This window comes from Helianthus annuus, chromosome 4 (assembly GCF_002127325.2).
Source record: "Helianthus annuus cultivar XRQ/B chromosome 4, HanXRQr2.0-SUNRISE, whole genome shotgun sequence".
NCBI classification, from domain to species: domain Eukaryota; kingdom Viridiplantae; phylum Streptophyta; class Magnoliopsida; order Asterales; family Asteraceae; genus Helianthus; species Helianthus annuus.
Window position 1 is genome coordinate 145737702 of NC_035436.2, and position 13518 is coordinate 145751219.

Here is a 13518-nt window from a genome sequence, read left to right on the forward strand (position 1 = left end):
GGTAATTTCACCATCGTGCCTACGGGCGGGTGGGTTACCGGGTTTTCCCCGAAATTGGTGGTGGACTCGGGTTACTCTTTGAGTACCCCGTTTGGTCCAGTGGGTGCCCCGAGAGTGCTCGGGATTGATTATGTTGACCGTTCAAAAAAATAATTATAATATTGAAAAAAGAGTTTTGTTTACTTTAATGTTTCTGAAGTGGAAGTTGTTTAAATGTTATTTTAATTTATCATATGATCATGCTTTGTTTGGTTAATCATCTTCACGTAGTGTGGATTGTAACAAAATAGACAATCACTGTTAATTTGAAGTTTTTTTTTGTTTCTTACATGTTTTCTTTATTATAAACATAAAACACATATACCATTACTTTGTACACTATTTATAAATTTAGAATACGTGCATTTATCAACTTTATATATTTTATCACATGTGTAATTACCTTATTTAACTTTTTATTCCATGCCTAAAGAGCTTATTATAATGCATATAATGAATTTATGAGTTTACAATCGTTTTCCTCACTCGAAAGCAAAAATCCTTTGGGTTATATATGTCGATTAAGATGCTTGGGTTAAATTTTTGCCAAAATTTTAAATGTATTGGATGGCATGGGTATTAGTCTAGAATGACTACTGGCTCATCCACTGTTCATTGCGTGTTTACTTTCCAGCGATGTATCCCCAAAACAAGTAAAGAAGGCAATTGTTGCAGAACGGGTCAAAATGGTTAATGGGATTCTCACAACAGGTTTTAGATGGAACCCGACACAGACTGGTGCAAGTGAATTCAGCGAATTGGAGAAACTTTCAAGGAATCTAAACCGGGCAAAAACTTTATTTATTGCATGTGGTGTTTTATTTTACTTTGAAGTTTGCTTTATTTAAAAGCTTTATTTGTGGTAATTTGCTGTATTTTAGAAATTATGGTTCTAATTTGGGGTTTTTCATTACATGTAGTGTTTTCATAGTGCTCTGCAGTCAACTGTCTTCTATCAGGTACAAGATCTCTGTTTTAAAATTGCTGATGAAAATTGTTGATAATTTAAATTGCGTACAGTTTAGGTCTTGAAATTAGGTATTTAGGTAATTCAAAGATCCTTTCTATTTGCTGAAACTAATTGATGTCTCTTGCGTAGGTATATTGCATCTGATGTAAGACTGTTCACCACTTCGATTTCATCTTAAAGGTATCAACCATCAAATTCAAAACATTAAATATTATTAATCTTGTGTTTCTTGATTTTGACCATATTTTCCCTTTGAATCTAGCAATGGATGTAGAAGACAGTTGTGTTATTACTCATGTTCAAGATAAGCTCTTTCGTGTTCATGTGAGCAAGGAGAGAGGAAGACACAAAGGAGGTGTGAAACATAGTTCAGATGATACATGTTCAGGTGTCAAATCTGTATCATGTGAACCGTGTTTGACACATCCTTTGTGTCTTTCTCTCTTCTTGCTCACATGAACACGAAAAAGGTTATCTTGAACATGATGTTATCTATTAAAGGAGCTTAGATGAGGACATAGAATTGGCTACGTGTCAATCTCTCAGGTATGCTATGTAGTCCTCCCTGATGTGATAATTACGAAACGGTATCCTTTAGTGTTGTTTTCGCTCAAGTTTGAAATGGTATCGTTTAGTGTTACTCTACCTTCAAGGTAAGTCCAAGGAGCAGTTATCTATATATAAAAATTTTGCTTTCAAATTCTTTATAACAAAACAATAGAAACGTTGTTGATTAATTGATTTGTTTTTCATTTTTTGTAGCTATGACAAGGTTTAAAGCTATTGAATGGCTTGAAAGTGTAGGTAGGCCATTGGAGATACCAAAACAACCATCAAACTTTTTGATAGGTCAAAGCTTCATGTTTCCAACAACTAATGGTTGTTCTATCATAATGACTTCTGGTATGTATCTTAAGCATAAACTTTATATTGTCATTCATGGTGTTAAACAATGTGATTAGAGTAGAAGTTCAACATTGCTATGTTGTAACTTAGTTTCAGTTTGAATCTGTTTCTGTGTTTCCGAGGCCTTTTTTAAGCAAGCCGCATAGTATAAACTCTAACTTTTGGGTGTTGTAGACTGTTTTAGGTTGATTTCTAGGATTATCTAGGTTGAAGGTATTAGGGTTTTTATTGTCATCTTTTTGCTGTAAATTAGGACGAAAATCATGTTAAATGACTACACGGTTGTTTTTCTCATTTTACCTCAACATGGTTTCATAAAATTACTTTCTTGCCTGTTATACGTCTTTTTCTAATCTCGGTGCTATAAAATTATTTTCGTGTTCACCTTCGTTTGTTATCAAAATATGTTGTTAAATAAATGAACATATATTAAAAGATATAAACTTGGCTCTATAAGACTAGCATATTGAGTGCTGCTGTCACTGTTTGGCTTCGAGGATTATTAAAGACTTAAAGGAGAAAATTAAATAAAGATTAAACACTGTTAAATCGAAAAGTTTAAAAAGAAGTAAAAATAATACGATTATCCATATAAAGTATTTAAAAAGTAACAATTACATATAAAAACAAAACTAATCAGACACTTAAACTCTAATAGCAAGAATCAAGAAACTTTAACTTCAACTCCATGGAGCACTGAACTTCACGATGTATGTCATTGATCTTTCTCATGAACTCTAGGTCTCTATCTCCACACTCTATATTACTCGCAATACATAGGTCACGAACGGAAGTAGTTGGCATCGCCCTCAGGTTTCTCGAAACATCGTCTCTTGTCAGGAGACCAAGTTGTAGTCCGTTAAAACACCTCTTCAACTCTTGAAGAGTAGACCTATCAGCCAAAACTTGCTCTTCGATTTGTTTAATAAAGCGTTGCTTGAAATCGAAAGAATATGACTCCATTTTAATGTATTTATAAGAACTAAAGCAAACAATAACACTTGATCTTTGGCTTTCAGTGAATGAATCTGTGTATGATGAAACAACATTCGAATTGTCAATGGTATTATATAGAATCTGTAACAGCCCAAAGGTCAGATTTAAATGCAACCATTAAATAAAAATTTATATTTAAAAACCATGTACATTTAATGATTTAATGGGAAAACGTGTATAAATTTATATTTAAAAAACATGTACATTTAATGATTTAATGGGAAAGCAAGTAAAATTAAATATCTAGAAAACCAAAGAACAAAATTTAAACCTTCAAAAAGGTTATCATAATTAGGTAATGTCTGTTCATTTACCACATCAAACATTTTACACACTATAAAGGTTCATGATTAGTTTACTTGAAAACATCAACACTTCATTTTTAAAAACCCTTCACCCTAAAACAAACTGTCCAAAAAACACTAACACTCTTTCTAAATGGCCAGCAAAAGCTTCTACCACTGGTCTGAAACTGCCGATCTTAAAATTGAATTTTCAAGATGGTCACTTGAAGAACAGAGAAAAGATGAAGAAATCAACAAAAAAGTTGCTATGTTGAGTGATAAATATTATAAGCAAACCTGGAATAGCATTGCACTGCTGGATTGAGTCGTCTGTTCTCCTTCATCAGAGTTTAAAGAAAAAGCAGAAGAGTTTATCACACTTCTGCTGAAACAAGATCAAAAGACCTGTGATATGCTTGCTGATCTGCAAATTAAAACAAACAATGAAATTGTATGGAAGAAGGCGAGAGAACGAGGTATCTTATTAAGTGTTAATTGTAATGTATAATTTTTAATTTTTACATTTTTTTCAAAATTAGAATTTTGTAATACTATATAATATCGAATGAGTTGTATCGTTTTTCTTTGTATTTGTTTTATTTATACATTTAAGTATGTATTAATCATAATTCATAAATAGTTTTTAATATATGGAACATGTAGTTATGTATGCGTATATTATAATTCTGATCCATCTAATATGTAATTTTTTAGTAAATAGATGCGTTAATTTCGACTGAGTTACTTGTCAATAGGCAGGTCAGGTTGATTTGGGTTTCTAGACTACAATTTGATTTGGCATTATTAATTGGATTTGGAAGTGGATCCGAAATCCTACCAGTCAACAGGAGAAAGGTGGGGTGGACCGACTAGGGATATATTTGGAATATGTCAAATCTGGCTGGTGTCTACAAGTCTGGTCCGCAAGGAGATACCAGTGGCTAAAGATTTGAAGGTAAAAGTTATAGCTTATATTAGAACATAGCTAGGAAATATGGGTCATTTATACAAGTTTTACATATTGATATTTTTCGTTCAGGAAGGTGAAGATGGCTTCTGGTGGTCAAGATTTGATATGGCCTCTTTCTATGTTTCCACTCTCAAAACCCTAGAGCCGCACCATATTCTTCAAAAATGAGGGTGGGATGCGACATAGATGATGAGAATCCGAGTCTAGATTCGACTTGCTAGGTTTGTATTCATCTTTTAATCATTATATATGTTTATAAGGTTCTTACGTGTGCTTTTAATTCAGCGAGTTTATTCATATTAGAAGAAATAATGAAGAAATTGTTCTTGATTGATTTTTGGGAGCCGAAATTCAGTGTCAATTTAGGGTTTGTTCTTGTGTAGAATCAACTTTGTTAATCGATCAATCATTTTGTTTTGAAATTAGTTGAAATAAGGGATTGTTTATGTGATAAACCAATGTGTGTGTAGAATATTTTGTGCAGTTGCGTGTTTCAAAAACGAAGATGAAGGAGCAGAGGTGAAAGAGAACACAAACAAGATTGAGCCGTCTTTTTTGTTGAATTTGGTATCACAAGTGATGCAGCATTGAAGGTTGGTACGTTCGAGTTGGGTCGCATCGGGTCATTTGTTTATTAAATGTATACCGTGTGGGAATTGAATTTGGTTAGGATGATAAGTAGTGGAGTTCTGTTTTTCTTTAATTTCTTGATCACTCAAATGAAGCTGGGTAAATTTTTCGCATTTTTATGTCATTGAATGACACTATTTACTTAAGTTGTTATTGTTAACATCTATGAAGACATTTTTTAATTTATTATTGTATTAACAATTAATCAATGTTGTGTAAAAGTTTAATGAAATAATATGTTACATTTTAACAAAAAAAAAAACATGTTTATTAACTAATAAAAATAAATAACCCGGGAAGCATTCCCGGGTAATAACCTAGTAAGGTGATAAACGTATTAGTTATACAAATATGTAAATTTTATAGTATATACTTAAATATATAAATGTAAGTTTATATATACAGTCTTTTATATATGTTACGTATATAATATTTATATTAAATTATATACACTTTTATTATATAACTATAACATATATATTAAATAACGTTTTTATATATTCTTATATAATTTAATATAGTTATAATTTTATACAAATATAAAATGAAAAAAAAAGACCCATATATGTAACCGTCATTTTTGAAAAAAAAAAGAAAGAGAAAAGATTGGTATGATGATTTGTACAATCGATATATATAAAAGAGAGTAAATAATTAATTTTTAGAAGTAAAAGATATTACAAAATGAAAACCTCTTTTCTTACCCGACTTAAATCAATAAGTTAGTATTTATTTATTTATTTTTCCTGGCACGTTATAATTATTGTTTCATTTTCAAACTAAAACTACAATGGATGCCCCACATAAAAATAATTGACTCAAATGTGTGTTTAACTAGGTTATAACCCGTGAATACTCACGGGTTGTTAATCTGTCCTTCTAAACAAATAAATATATACATATATATTAACTAGTCGTTTACCCGCGCGATGCGGCGGGAAACATATCACTTAGGTTGGTGAGTTTAGGGCTATGTACGGGGCGGTTCGGTTTTGAGCCATAACCAAAAACAAATTCGTGAAGCAACAGAAAACACAAAAACTGCACCTTAAGGACTCCATATTCACATTTCTTCTATACTTTCCATCATAGCTTTTGGATACATTCGACTCATACATGAAAGGCCTTATTTCCAATTTAGCTTAACTTTTGATCTATCTATGCCTTGGATGTTTTTGGAATTTTTGAAGTGAGTACGAAGAAAATTTAAGGTTGTTAGATACGTTTATTCAATCTAATTTAAAAGAACATAAGGAATGATAAGGAACAAACATCAAACAACATACTAAATAAGAAAGATTTTAGTTTCCAGGTTTGCTACATTAAAAGATTTTATTAAACTAAAAGCTTTAATAGATTAAAAAAAATTGTGCCTCAGAAATCATGCTCAATAAAATTACAATTCTTGACATGCAAATTTAATTTCACCATGCATGATCAAATCACTCATGTTAATAAACATCTAATATAGTATCTAATATAAGGATTCATTTAAGTATACAGTCGAATTATATCAAAGAGAGTGATTAACACAGACATTGGAAAAATGAATCTACATGTATTTTTAAAGGTCTCCTAATTTGATACTCACTTCCTTTCAAATGAAAACGCTTTGTTTTATAAATAATACTAACAATGTTATTAGCTGTTAAATTCCTCCACTAATCCCCACTAAACTACCTCTAATCCTACTTCAACTCCAACACTTATACAAGCTATTAAACCTATCTTTCTCTGCACTCACCGAAATGGAAAGTGTCGAGCTAGCTAGTATAGCCTTCAACAGTACTGGAACCATGGCTCAGGAGTTTGGTGTCGCACCAGAGACTTCCTCATCAATGGATAGCGATGGAACGGTGTTGCGGGTACCTGCTTTACTTGCAGCCGTTGTGTCTTTCGTTGCTTACCTCTTCTAAAGCTGGATCAGCAGCCTTTTCGATCTATTAACTTTTGACACAATCTGAAACAAGACTTAAAACAATACAAACAAATAATTTAAATTTTGGGTTATTGTGTCTAATCCATTTAATAAACCAGTCATGTTCGAATTCGTCTATTTAACAAGTTTAATTAATTATACAGTGTTCTATTATGACATTTTAACTCATTTCATTTCACAAATCAACTCATCATCAATCCATTTACAATTAAAATCGTATATAATATATATAATAAGTTCAACCTGCTAACCAGTTTGGCTTTCGGGTTAATTAGAAGCACTTTATACAACCCTCCCCCCCCCCTCCCCAAACTTGGTTAATATGAATGGGTTACACGCATCGTGTTTAAGCTACGTAATTAATAAAGATATTTTTTGACACAAATAAATACCTGTGTTCGTTTTCTTCAGTTCAACAATTGTAACCCCTACCTCAAAACAAGTATATATGCACCTCAAATCTGCTTTAAGTTCAACTCCCATTCCACATCTTCAACAAATGTGGAACCATTATAAGTGCTATTACAAAGTATTATATGAACACACTATCTGACTATCATCAACATGATGCCAACAATAACCAGCAACTAAAACACTCAAACTCCCAACATTCTGATCAGTGATTTACATGATCATCATAAGCACGAAAAAGATCCCAAACATTATAAGAATCGTGTTCAGAAGGTTATTCTCTTGATGTCATCGCCTCGAATGGAAATACTCATGAAATGGGTCAAAAATCGGATCAATAGCCACTGTGGCTGTAAGAACCACAGACAAATTAACACCATGTAGTTCACTTGAGACTTCATAACCACTACTGGCCCCACCAAATGGTCCACCAACATGCAAAACCGGCATAGTTAGATGTAAAGTTAGAAAGCAAGCCAACTAATCACATCATTAATTCGATTAAGTCCAATAACTAAACATGCACAGAAAAAGCACCTTATGACTGTCAAGGCTTTGGTGTTCTGCAGATGATCAAGAAGTCTACCAGGGGAAGCCACCAACAAATTCACTCCCTTAACAAGTCGCTCCGCTTCGCCTCTTCGAGCCGCACCACCAACGTGGTAGATATTTTCAGCCATCTGCCATATTTGAAGTATATTATCTTCAGCAACGCTAGCAATGACCCAGTCATCACATGGATTCCATGAGAAATCCGAAATTTTACTTGTATGCCCGCCATGGACAAAAGAGCAATTCGGGTGGCCCATCTACAGCATCATCGTTTGTTGCTGGCCCATAAAAAAGATGAAAGTAAACACCATTATCTAGAAGCAATTTAATTAATTTACTCTTAAAATTAACATAAAATACAACTGCTATATAATGAACATTTCAAATGCGTACATGTTAAGATACCACACCAGGAGTCTCCTACTAGCACAACAAGAAGATAAAATCGACTCATTCTGTGGATTCCATCCAACTTGACACACCTCCTCCTTATGGTAACACAATATAACAATTCAGCTGACGCTGTAGGATAAAAAAAAGACGCTTCAAATAAAATGTATTAAAGAACTACTTGTGAAAACCAAAACTATGGAGATGCGTCTGGAACTTTCGCAAGTCAAACAACTTCACGGTCTTGTCTGTTGACCCGGTTGCTACAACCCATTCATTAAAAGGGTTGAAAGCTAAGCAGTTAACCTACCTAAAATAATTCAAAAAAAAGATAAATTGATATTGCATAATCACTTTCATAATGATGAGTTGTGCCTACCTCACTTTGGTGGGCTTCTACACTTTGGACAGGTTTCGTAACTGACGGAGACCGGAGATCCAATATGTGCAAGTATCGGTCATGCATTCACATACACAAAATCATGCATTAGTGGTCAACTAACACGACCTGTTTCAAACAGCTCATTTCATCAACGCGGACACATTAGTGGCATAGAGTCTCTCCATTGGTTATCCAGCGTAGAAAACTATCTGAATATCCCTCTTGAATATCAAATTCTAGGTCATCATCCGTTGCAGTAGTAAGTTTGTTGCCGCTCCCGCTCCCCTAATATACAAAAACCACATTACAGCTCATAAAGAAGGAAAAAAACGTGATTAACAATATTAACATGGAGTTGTCAAGTTAAATGATTATCCTAAACTGACCTTGATACTGGATTCGCTGGTGGATGAAGTCGTCTCTTCTACAATCATATTAAGACTTCATATAATCGGATTTCAACTACCCAGATCAGATGACTCATTTGTAAATAACCCAAATCGAATTACTCTGTCTCCGGTTTCCCTTGTAAGATGGCATCCATCCGCAACCACCTGCTACAGTGGATCCAAAGTGCGTTGTATAACTTTAGGAAATGTACCATCTGATCCAACAAAATAGAATCGATTACTTTTGCAGTTTTGAAATAGTAAGTTAATCAGTAGATTCAGTTTAGTTAGTACCTTGGGCAGCTACATGTTGCACAAATATGTAAACCCCACCTGGTTTAATAACATATTGATGGAGATTAGAAAGAATCATATACCAGGGGTCACCCAGATTCATTCATAACACGGTAACGACTCACTTATAAGACATCAAGATTATGTGGAGCCTGAAGGGTCAGCAGTAAGTCAGCAGGACTTACTGCTAGCCACACTGAGCCATTATATCCAGTTTGTGGGAAGGATTTCCAGCCAACCATCTAAACGCATCCCCTAATAAAACAACACTTGCATCACTTGTAATTATAAATCAAATATTGGCGTCTAGAAACCAAAGTAAACTGTTTAAATAAAGGTCAAAAACCGCATCTCAAACATAATCTACCTTATCTGGTGCAAACTTCAACTTGCTTTAAGTCCTGTCAAAGAAGTCATCTTCACTTCTACCCTCAAAATATGGAGGTCGAGTAAACATGGATTTGATTCTTCCAAAAAAAAACATAAATAAATCAACTAAAATTCGTAATATATTAACATTAATCATCAAATAATCAAAATATAAATCAACTAAAACGCAAAGTACTTAGGGTGAGGGTCAATAGATATCTGAAATTACCAAGGCTTGTGTCATCGTCTTCCACCCACAACCACTATCTTTGAGGAACCTAACACATATTTGAAAGTATTACACACAAACAAAAAAGGTAGATCGACTCAAATAACAAAAAAAAATAGGTAGACATGATTGTTACCCTTTTTGACAGATATGGCAGTCCAGCACGCCGGAACCGTAATCGTCTTACCGGAAGTCATTTAAAGAGGATCTTTGTGTTTCTACAAAACAAAATTAAAGTAAAAAACATTAAAAAATAACCAAAACTGAAGAAACAAAATACATACAATCTCAACAATGGGGTCAAATTTATGCAAAAGATTACCGCTGGTACACGCAGCAGAGTTCATCAAACCTTCATAAACCCTAGAGCATCCATTATCTCGGCTCGGATTCCGACTGGAATCTCTGAAGAAACGTGACACATTCCTTAAACCATGACCTACAAAAAAAAAAACGATCCATGTCACAACACAAACAAATGTAAGTGAAATCCATTGAATGAATGAGAAATAGTGTTCAAAATCAAAACACAGCGTCACTTACCCTTGACGAAGGTAGCAATAACACCAAAAATACCCTAAATCAGAACTGAGAGGTCAGAATCTTCATAGATCTGGTGAAATTTTCATGGAGGAAAACCCTAGATCCAGATCCAGATCTGGAATCGCCAGAGAGAGAGAGAGAGAGGAGCAGGGAAGCGGGCGATTTTGAAATGTTTTGAAATGGTGAAACCCTAATGTATATCTCGTGTTTTTTATTAGAAGGGTATAAGTGGAAAGTGAAGTTTTCTGGTGCTTAAAAGACTTGTACATTATGCTTTAGGGGTGTTTTAAGGAAATTTCAATGACTTTAAAAAGTCCTTTGGATATGTATATTTTATATAGTATAGATAAACGAAAAATTCTATGATGAATAAGGTGTATGAATAAATGATAAAACGGTATGTGGCTGATTAACCTACAAACACATGTAACGTAGACAAAACAATTAAGAATATATATATTATAAATTATCAAATTAATTTTTAATTTCAGTCATAATATATGCTGATTACTTGAAAAACATATATGAAATAAAATCAATTGTAATAATATATGCTTATCAACCATGTGCAGGGGCGGATCTTAGTGGAGCCGTGGGAGGGCCACGGCCCTGGCAAGTTTTTCGGCCGTAGTGCTAATTTTCCGCATTTCGATCGAAATTTTGTATATATACTATGTTCGGCCCTGGCAAGTTTTTTGGCCGTAGTGCTAATTTTAGTGTCCGTGTCTTTCGGCCCTGGCAGGTTCAACGGGCAAGATCCGCTACTGACCATGTGATAATATATGATTACTTTAAAAACATAAATGAAAACACATACCGAAAACTTATCAACCATGTGATAATATATGATTATTAGTTTAAAAACATGTTACATAATCCATGCTGATTAGTTACATAAACAACAATGTGATGGAGAATATATATATAGATTGGTGACATATAGTAAAATAGAACAAATAAATGTTATTACAAATCTTTTAAAAATTTATATAATAATTAACGATATATATTTCAAAATATGTATTGACAGAAATCAATTTTAATTGTTTCCTTATAATTTGTTACAATTATGTGGAACATTCCAAAAATATCATATCAATACGAAAATAAAACGTCATAATAAAAGTCAAATGTTAAGGAATTTGAAAAAAAAAACATATTTCTTCATAATCAACAATATATTTAGGTTTTATTTATTTATTTTCTATTATATAGGTTATATGGTAACAAAAAATGAATTTCACACTAACCACATCATAAGCATATCAACAACAAATACATATGACCAATAGCCTTGTCTAACAAACCATCAATACTATCCCCAAGTATCAAAACAAACCAACCATAAAACGACAGTTAATATTCATGCTTAACCATCTAACATAAACATAATAACCAACATTCACGAACGGCGTCTTTTCTTTGTGATCTTGGGTACGACTTTGGTCAACATCAAACGCTGAGAAGACTTCACGTACGTAAAGAAAAGAGTAGAGCCGAAGTCGATGTAATTCAATTTCAAGAAAGCTGACCACTTTTTAAAACCATACCTGAAACCCTTCCCAGACTTCTCGCCTCTTGTGCCCAACTTAAGGAGTTCACATTTTTGGTTCTAAACTGTAACATGGTGCAAGTTGTCAAGAGAAAGACACAGATGGCTTGAAACATCAGTCGGTAAACGCTGAGAAAAAAATAAAAGGATTAATTACCCTTATTGATTAATAAGTTATGTGTCTTGTATTATGTGCTATTAGAAGGAAAAAAATATTATAAAGTATACCAGTCTTCTTTCGGCTTTCTTGGTGAATTTAATTACATCGGTTTTTTTTAACTTTTTTGATGTAGAGCATTTAAGGCCAACTTGAAGGGCGGTTGATGTCGTGGATCTGAATGACTTAGACTTTGGTTTAGCCTACATAATTGAATAAGACACAATAAGTGTAAAAATCATATACATAAAATTGAACAACAATAAGATACACGGTCCTTTACATAATAAAAGTAACCATTCATGGTTATGGTACCTTACTTGAGAGACAACGTGAGAAGACAGATTTTGCTCAGAAACAAAATCAGTTGATTTTCCTTTTCGTTCAACCTAAAGAAAATAAAACAATTAACATACTAATATAGAATGAAATAATTAAATGAATTATATACTAATTAAGCATGTTTTTATACATGTAATGTGTTGTTTGGTATGAAAAAAGTATTCAAAACAACATCAAACTGGGTTTTCACATTAACAAAAATGAATCTTCAAAATATTAATTATTTTTATAGAAAAAAAACATCAAACTATATTATCGAATCATAAACAACCTTTGTCGAAAGCCCTTTATCTCCAACATAAAACTTTGATTTGACCTTAGGATGAACCTACAAAACCATAAAAGATTTAACATATTACAATTAAAAAAAATTATTCATTAAAAGGATTACATAATGGAAAAGAAAAAACCGAATAGAATAAAAAGTTTATTATATGTATTGAAAATAAGTATTAAATTAAATTAGTGTATAATAAACAACCTTTGGAGATACAGTCTCGTGACCAAATACAATCTTTGACTTTCCTTTTGGGTCATTCTACATAATAATGAATGATAAACATATAAGTATAGAAGAAAGTAATTAGAAGCATTGTATAATATATATAAGGCACATTGTGAAACACTTACATGATACTGATAGGCATCAAAGGAAGATGAAAGGCGGGTAGATTTACCAACTATATAACCACCCAGATCTTCATCAACATCACTTTCGTTGGTAATCACCTTCTCTTTGTGTTCCGACTAAAAAAACATAATATTCAAAAACACCGACAATGTTAACTTCAAGATTAACTAATTAGCTCGTATTATGAAAAAAATATATTATAAGGATAATAACACTAACCGCAAGCAGTAAATCAAATCCATCATCTCCGTAAATAGGATCATCCAACACAACAACGTCAACCTTCTTGAAATACATTTGAGTACCAGTTTCATGATTAAAAACGGACAACTCAAATGTCTCATATCCAGCCATTGTAAAAATAAAAGTAGTCCGGGAATCTAATGCAAGATCCCTAATCAAATTAGACCATCCATCAGTGAAAGCACATTTGTCGGACAACGCCTCCATCTTCACATTCCAAAACCTATCACCGACATAAAGACTTGCTGATCCACCTTTATAACTGCTGCCGTAAAACTGTCCCCAGAATTTGTCCGCCAT

General features: G+C 33.0%; 2 long non-coding RNA genes across 8 annotated transcripts; one reads left to right on the forward strand and one right to left on the reverse strand.

Annotated features, from left to right (window-relative positions):
* Positions 1–4233: 4233 nt before the first annotated feature.
* Positions 4234–5027, forward strand: LOC118491354. Its single transcript, XR_004891425.1, has 2 exons — positions 4234–4386; positions 4636–5027. It is a non-coding gene; the product is annotated as an uncharacterized LOC118491354 (long non-coding RNA).
* Positions 5028–7177: 2150 nt separating this feature from the next.
* LOC110936739 lies at positions 7178–10452 on the reverse strand. 7 transcript variants are annotated; one of them, XR_002590238.2, is made up of 12 exons: positions 10294–10452; positions 10073–10189; positions 9887–9968; positions 9751–9799; positions 9520–9619; positions 9278–9407; positions 9153–9191; positions 8856–9073; positions 8467–8754; positions 8091–8219; positions 7683–7975; positions 7178–7551 (listed from the first exon to the last, which is right to left on the reverse strand). It is a non-coding gene; the product is annotated as an uncharacterized LOC110936739 (long non-coding RNA). The 7 variants fall into 7 exon arrangements; XR_002590240.2 differs by having other exon boundaries at positions 7683–7825; positions 7912–7975; positions 9153–9407; XR_004891428.1 differs by adding an exon at positions 8269–8393 and having other exon boundaries at positions 8091–8185; positions 9153–9407.
* Positions 10453–13518: the final 3066 nt, after the last annotated feature.